Raw genomic sequence first — 10,010 nt, forward strand, 5'->3', positions numbered from 1 at the left:
AACTACATGCAGATAACTGAATTAGTAACAAATTTTTCTTTTCAATTATATCATAGTGATTTTTGTATTTTATATTATAGTATTTGATGATTGCCATTCTCAGTGCTTTACAACTCTGTACTTAAGTAATGTATTTATTGTACATAGTTGAGAGGCTTTTTACAAGAAAACTTTTGCCTCTTGTTTCTTAATTCTGAGTCAAGTCTCAACATATTTTTCTCTAGACCCTGCTATGCCCACCTTTTCATTGAAGGCACCATTTATTAAGATATATGTTAATACATCTACTTCTTAGCATACCTTCTTCTTTTGAGACACAATTCAAAACATATTTTTTCTATGTCATTTCTTTCCTGATTTCACACAGGGGCTCATGTGTTCACTTTCTCTGTTTGTCTGTCTTTCTCCAAACTGCCTTATATTTGCTTTGTGTTGGTTGGCTGGGGTGTTTGTATTGAACAAGTTCAGAAAAGGAGGGAGAAAATAAAGATTCTTATGAGTGTGAATCAGCCTTGGTTTAGCATGCATTTCTAAGTAAAGAAAGGAGAGATTTTGTTATGAGTCAGAGAAAGGTCAGAGGCATTTCACTTCTAGATTCAAACAGCATTCTGCATTCAGTCTTTTATTTCCTTGGCATGAACTAGCTACTCACATCTGGAATTATGAATGCTTTTACACTTGCATTCATGCCCTCCATTCTAAGACAAGAAGGTGAAAAGTAACATGGATTGACAGTCATCCTTTTACTGGATCCATGCTAAGTATACAACACTGGTTTTTGGTTGTTTGTTTTTTTCATGGGTGGGGGTTGCCTAGTCCCAGGGGAAAGGGAGTCTTCACTTCCCTGCTTGAATCTTTGTACAGTTTAGTCTTTGTTGTCTCAGAATGGGTGTTATTGGTCAAGTCATTCTCATCACACTGACTTTCACTCTTATTAAGAAACAACTTTTGAAACTTTATGGCCAGGAGGCTTTTTGAACTGGGAGGTGAGCCAAGAGTCATCAGAGATGCTGATAGAAGATTTTAACATTGTTGTTTTCTACTACTAGGTGAATGATGCTACACTCTGGTTTGGGGGTTTCTCAAGGGTAGAGAATTCACTGCTGATGCTACTATTTACTTCACTTCCTCTGCAGCTACTAGACTTAGAAGTCTTAGTTTCACCATTGCACCAAGAAACTTTTCCCTGGGTCCAACCACTGAATCAGAGTGGTTCATTAAAACATTTATGCCTTCATTAGCTATCTCAGCTGCTTCTGTCTCTTCTTAATCTTTTAGGAGGCCATCCTTCTCCAGTCCACCATATAAATCTATGATTTCTAATTCAAATGTGTGGGCAGATATGAACTTTGTATCTGTTCTCTTTTATTTGTAGGTGTCCTTTAACCTGAAGTTTGACATCCTCCATGTATTTGTTCTGTTCCCATAGAAAATGGTCTTTTTTTTTGGCCCAAGTCATGAGATTCTAGGTCCATAATCTATTTTTTGAAGTATCAAGCCACCAGTTCTGCTGGAGGAGATGGCTTCTATTTTCCTTTGTTCTTTTCTGATAAGAAATCTTCATCATTTCTACTTCCTGTATAGTATCAGAATGCTAGTTCTGCAATTGCTCCAAAAATAGCTTATTGACCTCCCCAAAAACTAACAGCAGCTGCCTGTTCAAGAACTCCATCTGCTGCTGGACTGACTCACTATTTGAAAGCTTTTGAGAAACTTGACCAAGAAATAACTCTTTCTGAGTAATGCAGAGTTATACACTTTATTATTTGCGTTCTTTAATTCTAACCTCTAATGCAATCGTATTTGGGCAGTTTTCCAGCTTTGTTTGTAATTCCTGGCTCTGCTTGTAAAATTCCTTCTGATCACATTGCAGCTGTCTGATCTGGTGATAGAGCTGGGTCACCACAGTGTTATGTTCATCTGGAAGCTGATTATATTTGGCCTATTCTTTCTGCTAAGGACTAACTTTCCACATCTGGATATCCTACCTATGTAGCTTCAACTGATCTATGATCAACACCATAGAAGTGGTGTGTTCTTTCAGTGCTATTTCTTTGATAGACTTTCATAGTAGTTACCTCTTCCAGACAGCATATTGCTGTTTTTTTTTAATTTAGAGTATTTTTCCATGGTTACATGATTCATAATTTTTCCCATCCATCTTCCTCCCCACTCCTAGAGCTGAAAAGCAATTCCACTGGGTTATACATATGTCATTGTTAAAACCTATTTCCATGTTATACATACTTGAAATAGAGTGATCTTTTAACATCAAAACCTCAATCATATCCCCATCAAACCATGTGGTCAATCATATGTTTATCTTCTGTGTTTCTGCTCCCACAGTTCTTTCTCTGGATGTGGATAGCATTCTTTCTTACAAGTTTCTCTGGATTGTCCTGGGTCATTGCATTGCTGCTAGTAGAAAAGTCTATTGCATTCGATTGTGCCATAATGTATCAGCCTCTGTGTATAATGTTTTCCTGGATCTGCTCCTTACACTCTGCATCAATTCTTGGAGGTCGTTCCAGTTCACATGGAATTCCTCCAGTTCATCATTCCTTTCAGCACAACAATATTCCATCACCAAAGGATATCACAATTTGTTCAGCCATTCCCCAATCAATGGACATCCTCTCATTTTCCAATTTTTTGGCACCACAAAGAGCAGGTGATAAATATTTTTGTACAAATCTATTTCCTTACTATCTCTTTGAGGTACAAACCCAGCAGTGGTATGGCCAGACCAAAGGGCAGGCATTCCTTTAAAGCCCTTTTAGCAAAAATCCAAATAGTAACAGACTTGTACGAAAATATTTATAGCCATGCTTTTTGTGGTGGCAAAAAAACTGGAAAATGAGGGTATGCCCTTCAACTGGGTAATGGTTGAACAAATTGGTGATGGAATGCTATTGTGCTCAAAGGAATAATAAACTGGAGGAATTCCATGTGAACTGGAAAGACCTCCAGGAATTGATGCAGAGTGAAAGGAGCAGAGACAGGAGAACATTGTACACAGAGACTGATATACTGTGGTAAAATGTAATGTAATGGACTTCTGTACTAGTAGCAATGCAATGACCCAGGGCAATTCTGAGGGATCTATGGAAAAGAACATTACCCACATTCAGAGGAAGAACTGCAGGAGTGGAAACACAGAATAAAAGCAACTGCTTGAACACATGGGTTGAGGCAGACATGTTTGGGGATGTAGACTCAAAACTACCAGACCAATGCAACTATCAACAATTTGGAAATAAGTCTTGATCAATGACTCATGTTAAAACTAGTGGAAATGCGCACCGGCTATGGGGGAGTTTTGGGGAGTGAAGGGGAAAGTAAGAGTATGAATCATATAACCATGTTAACTTTTCTAAAAAATAAATATTATTAAGTGTTTTAAAAATTCCAAATAGTCCTCCAGAATGGTTGGACAAATTCACATCTCCACCAGCAGTGTATTAGAGTCCCATTTTTGCCATATCCCCTCCAACATTTATCACTTTCCTTTGCTGCCATATTGTGCAGTCTGCTAGGTGCAAGGTGGTACCTCAGAGTTGTTTTAATTTGCATTTTTCTAATCAGGAGGGAATTAGAACACTTTTTTCATGAGCTTATTGGTAGTGTTGATTTCTTCATGTGAACTGCCAATTCATATCCCTTGACATTTTTATTGGGAATGGCTTTTTTTTTTGTAAGTTTGACTTTGTTCCTTATATATTTAGGAAATTAAACCTTTCTCAGAGAGTTTTGTTATAAAAATGTTTTCCCAATTTTTTGCTTTCCTTCTAATTTTGATTGCACTCATTTTGTTTGTACAAAAACCTTTTATTTGATATAATCAAAGTCATTCATTTTATATTTTGTAATGTTCTCTATCTCTTACTGTGGGTCTTCCTTTCCCACAGATCTGACAGGTATACTATTCTATGTTTATCTAATTTATTTATGATTTGACTTCTTATATTTAAGTCATTTATCTATTTTGAATTTATCTTGATAAGGATGTAATATGTTGATCTAAACTTAATTTTTCCCATACTGTTTTCCAATTTTCCCAGCAGTCCTTGTCAAATAGTGAGTTTTTGTCCCAAAAGCTGGGATCTTTGGGTTTATCGAATGCTATCTTGCTGAGGTCATTTACCCCTAGTCTATTCCATTGATCCACCCTTCTGTCTCTTAGCCAGTATCATATTGTTTTAATGACCACTACTTTATAGTGCAGTATAAGATCTTGTACTGCTAGGCCCCAATCCTTTACATTCTTTTTTCAACATTTCCCTTGATATTCTTGATCTTTTGTTCTTCCAGATGAACTTTGTTATAATTTTTCTAATTCTATAAAAAGTTTTTTGGTAGTTTCATAGGTATAGCACTAAACAATTAAATTAATTTGGGTAGAATTTTTATTTTTATTATGTTAGCTTGTCCTTCCCATGAGCAATTAATGTTTTTCCAATTATTTAGATCTAGTTTTAATTGTGTGAAAAGTGTTTTGTAGTTGTGTTCATATAATTCCTGTGTTTGTCTTGGTAGATAGATTCCTAAGTATTTTATATTGTCTAGAGCAGGGGTCAGCAAGTTATGGCTCTTGAGCCATATCTGGCTCCACCTCCCAACCTGCCAGTCCAGGCAGAGCCCCCAGTATGTGCCCCAGGGGGCCCTTCAGCCCCCGTCCCAGATTCCAGAGCCTTCTGCCTCCATCCTCCTCCTTCCGCATGCTTTATGGCTCTCATGGTTGTCGACCCCTGGTCTAGAGTGATCTTAAAATGGAATTTCTCTTTCTAAGTCTTGCTGCTGAGTTGTGTTGGAAATATACAGAAATGCTGATGATTTATGTAGGTTTATCATGTACCATGCAACTTTTCTAAAGTTGTTAATTATTTCCCCTAACCTTTTAATTGATTTTCTAAGATTCTTTAAGTATACCATCATATCATCTGCAAAGAGTGATAGTTTAGTCTCCTCATTGACTACTCTGATCCCTTCAATTTCTTTTTTCTTCTCTAATTGCTATTGCTAGCCTTTCTAGTACAATAGTAAATAATAGGGGTGTTAATGGGCATCCTTGCTTCACTCCTGATCTTATTAGGAAGACTTCTAATTTGTCCCCATGGCAGATGATACCTGCTGATTTTAAATATCTACTGTTTATTATTTTGAGGAATGACCTTTTTATTCCTACACTTTCTAGTGTTTTCAATAGGAATGAGTGTTGTATTTTGTAAAAGGCTTTTTCTATGTCTGTTGAGATAATCATGTAATTTGTTGGTTTGATTATTGATATGGTCAATTATGTGAATGGTTTTCCTAATATTGAACCATCCTTGCATTCCTGGTATAAATCCTACCTGGTCATAGTGAATAACCCTTGTGATAACTTGCTGTACTCTTTTAGCTAGTATTTTATTTAAGATTTTTGCATCTATGTTCATTAAGGAGATTGGTCTGTAGTTTTCTTTCTCTGATTTTGGTTTGCCTGGCTTTGGAATCAGTACCATATTTGTGTCATGAAAAGAACTTTGTTAGGCTCCTTCTTTACTTATATGGCAAATAGTTTGTATAGTATGGAATTAGTTGTTCTTTAAATGTTTGATAGAATTCACCATCTGACCCTGGGGATTTTTTCTTAGGAAGTTCCTTGATGGCTTGTTCAATTTCTTTTTCTGGGATAGGATTATTTAAGTATTTTGTTTCCTCTTTTGTTAATGTATGCAATTTACATTTTGTAAATATTCACCCATTTCACCTAGATTGTCATATTATTGCCATGTAATTGGGCCAAATAGTTCTTAATGATTACCTTAATTTCCTCTTCATTAGAGGTAAGATCAGTCTTTTTGTCTTTGATACTGTTATTTTGCTTCTCTTCTTTCTTTTTTTATGAGATTAACAAGTACTTTATCTATATTATTTGCTTTTTCCAAGTACCAGCTCTTAGTCTTATTTATAAGTTCAATAGTTCTTTTACTTTCAATTTTATCACATTGCTGTTTTTTAAAATGTTCACAGAGCAATTTGTTATGTAGCTACAGGAATCAGTTCCAAAGCATATGAATCCCATCTGAGGGTGGAGAACCTCCAAAGTGGGTCCAATTTACAGACTTACAGGGAAAAGACTCCTTGGTATATGTTTCTATTCCCAGTTGTATCAGTCTATCTAGTACTTCCACTGGGGAAATAGCCAATGGTGTATATTCTCCTTCTGTAAAGGAAATCCTTTCACTTTCTTTAATAGGTCTTCAGTCTTCTGATGACAAAATGATAAGCAGTCTGGCAGCAGCATCTCAAGAAAGCTGATCATATTGGGTAAATTGTCTACTTCTAAACCACAATTTTCTCTGAGATGGAATTTTATAATGGCTAGGTATGACTATTTGTTTCAATGGAGTCTAACTTTCCCTGTTACCAGCAGGGCATTTTTTGGGTACAATGACAGGGTTTATCTTTGGGAGTAAAGGTTTGCTTCGGTGTATCAGGTCCAAGCTTTTGACAAATGAGAGGGTTAGACTAATCTTTAAGATCTCTTCTAGCTTTAAATCATATGATTTTGCACCACTGCCTCCTCCTCCTCACCTGTTTGCTTCTCACAGATTTTCTAGTCTACAATGTGCCATTATCTTCTATACTGGTTTTGTTTATATTCAGCATATCCATAAATTTTTATATATTATTCTCCTCTAGCTAATTTAAACTCTCTGAGTTCTGGGACTATATCTTTTTTTTTTGTTTTTTTTGCATCCCCAAAATAATGCATGACTTTCCTTTAAATATAATTTTAGTCATATTCACCTCTCTATGGCCCTTTTTAGAGTTTCCTTTGCAGAGATATTGAATTGGTTTGCATTTTCTTCTCTAGGCAAACAGTGCTAAATGAGTTGCCCAAGGTCACATGGATAGTAAATGTCTGAAGCTCCTGTAGATGAGTTTTCATAATTCTAAGCCTAATGCTCTGTCTACCTTGCCTTGCTACCTGTATAGCACATGGTACATATTTATTATAGTTAATATTAGTCTACTTACTAACTTCTCTACTTTTTAATCCTCTGGAGTAAATGTTGATGTGTAAGTTGCAATTATTGCTGTGGTATTTTTCATAACCCTTGCAATATGAAATGACATTGAGGAATCTGGGGGTCCAGTGGACAGAGCTCTAGATTTGGAGTCAGGAAAATGTGTTTAAATCCAGCATCTTACTGTGTGACCCTGTGTAATCAGCAAACTTTGGTCTGCCTCAGTTTCATCAACTATAAAACTAAAAAACTATACAATAGTATCCATTTTCCAGAGTTGTTATAAGGATAACTTGTAATTAGCATTTGATAAGCTTAAAGCACTGTATAAATGCTATTATTATTATTTTCCCCATCATTTTGCTTTTATTTATTTATTTATTTTTGCCTGGCAGAATCCATTTTTAAAATTATTTATTAATATTTATTTTTTTTGAAAAGTTAACATGGTTACATAATTCATGCTCTTACTTTCCCCTTCACTCCCCCGACTTCCCCCTACCCGCCATGGCAGATGTGTATTTCCACTGGTTTTAACATGTGTTGATGAAGACCTATTTCCAAATTGTTGATACCACACATTGGTGTGGTAGTTTTGAGTCTACATCCCCAATCATGTCTGCCTCAACCCATGTGTTCAAGCAGATGTTGTTCTTGTTTCCACTCCTGTAGTACTTCCTCTGAATGTGGGTAGCGTTCTTTTCCATAAATCCCTCAGAATTGTTATGGATCATTGCATTACTGCTAGAACAGAAGTCCATTACATTCGATTTTACCACAGTGTATTGGTCTCTGTGTACAATGTTCTTCTGTCTCTGCTCCTTTCACTCTGCATCAATTCCTGGAGGTCTTTCCAATTCACATAGAACTCCTCCAGTTTATTATTCCTTTGAGCACAATAGTATTCCATCACCACCATATACCACAATTTGTTCAGCCATTCTCCAATTGAAGGGCATACCCTCATTTTCCAGTTTTTTGCCACCACAAAAAGTTCAGCTATAAATATTTTTGTACAAGTCTGTTTATCTATGATCTCTTTGGGGTACAAACCCAACAATGGTATGGCTGGATCAAAGGGCAGGCATTCTTTTATAGCCCTTTGATAAATGCTATTATTATTAGTGAACAAAAGTCTCATGAAATTATATATCTTATTTCCTTTGGAATTATATTAATATCAATTATGCCAATTTTCTCACATACCTCTCTAAGGAGAATCTGTGAATCATTATTCCCTTTGGATACAACTTTAGAGATTCCCTTTTCTCGTATAGTAATAATGTCAATACTGAGAAAATTTTGATTCTGGTTTATTAAAGTGGTTCTTAGCCTGGGATCCATACATCCATACAAAAGGAGCTGTGAACTTGGGTTGGGAGAAAAATCATCATTATTTTCACTAACATATAACTGAAATTTTATATTTCCCTAAATTATGAATATAGGTTACAAACATTATTCTAAGAAAGTGTCTAGAGATTTCAACAGACTATCAAAGGAGTTCATAATTCACTGATAATTAAACGGGCTACACACAACAACAGTTAAATGTATGCAAATTGTGTGATTTTCAGTACCTTTTGTCCCATTTATGGTATGAAAATATATCAAGTACAATAAAACTTTAAACATATTTCTTTCCTAATACTTTCTAATATTTTTACTCCCCAAATTTTCCAACCTCTATATTTAAAGCATAATTTTAGAATTCGCTTCAGTGAATTTCTGCCATATATTCCAAACACTAATTTAGAAACTTATTAGTGGTTTGAAATGAGCTTTGAAAATTATTTTGTTGAAAATAAATCATGATTTGACAGAGATAAACAAGTATTCTTTGAAATCTAAACCTTAAAATCTGAGTGGGATCTGAACTTGGCAGGATTATAACTGAAAGAATAAACAGTAGATTTGAAAGTGCTAGAAGACTTATGACTCACAATGAGTTTCTCCACATGGTCAAATCACTTGTTTAAATTTTACATTTTCTCCTCTCCTCAAAACCATGTCCATTATTATTCAATATCTTCCATTTTTCTTCCTGAACTTAGATCCAGTTTGGTTTCTGGATTACTTTGGGAGTGTTTTTTACCTTGCTCAGGGACTTTTTTGCTTTAATAAATCAGCTCTGTCATCACTCTTACAAAAGAAAGTGAGATTCATATTTAGTGATCAAATATGATGGTTTGATAGACCCTGAGATAAATTGCAGGCATTGGAACTACTTGTCAGGGAATGAATGAAGATGGTTCCTCATTGAATTAGAAAGATATTTTAGCTCATCTTCTTTGGACCTTGACTTGTAGATGTAATAGAATATCAATTTGATAGTATTCAAAAGCAGCCCAAAGTAATGCTTCCTAATAGCATAGTACAAACTCTATATTAACTAGCCCAAATTGTTATGGGCTTGATATATGTCTGTCTGTTAGCATTAAATCAATTCCTGTTTCATTAAGTACAAAATTATACCATTTTCGTTATTCCCCCCCCCCTTATCTTTCATTGCTTGGCCTTCAGAGGCAGTTTCAGGCACAGTGCTGCTAATACAAAATATGCCAGTAAACTTTGATATCTGCCTCTCTTGCTCAGGCACTCCATTTGCTCATCACAGAACACTGAGATGTTCAAAGTTTTAAAGACTTAAATATTTGAAACATTCAAAACTCTTGCTAAATATTGAGGATGATGAAAGCAATCTGGCAAACAGTCATATTCCTCTTGCCTTGGATATGGAATGACATGCTGGAAGAATATAATCCTAAGATTTTTGGATCTGGAAGGGGCCTTAGAGAAATATTGAATTTTAGAACTGGAAAGCATTTTATAGTGTGTAGAAATCAACTCCCTTGTTTTAGTGATGAAGACGTTCTTTCTTGTGCACCTACAAATAAGCTTGAGTTTCCCTTTTGCTTAACAAGCCCTTCCTCCTGCCCTATTGTCACTCAGGTTACTAGCCTATTTTCTGTTTACTGTTATTACAAAAAATATAGG

At 35.4% G+C, this 10,010-nt stretch overlaps 1 pseudogene; it reads right to left on the bottom strand.

Annotated features, from left to right (window-relative positions):
- Nucleotides 1-795: 795 nt before the first annotated feature.
- On the bottom strand, nucleotides 796-2,023 carry LOC123241471 (annotated as a pseudogene).
- Between the last annotated feature and the right edge of the window lie 7,987 nt (nucleotides 2,024-10,010).

Source organism: Gracilinanus agilis, chromosome 3, assembly GCF_016433145.1.
Source record: "Gracilinanus agilis isolate LMUSP501 chromosome 3, AgileGrace, whole genome shotgun sequence".
NCBI lineage: Eukaryota > Metazoa > Chordata > Mammalia > Didelphimorphia > Didelphidae > Gracilinanus > Gracilinanus agilis.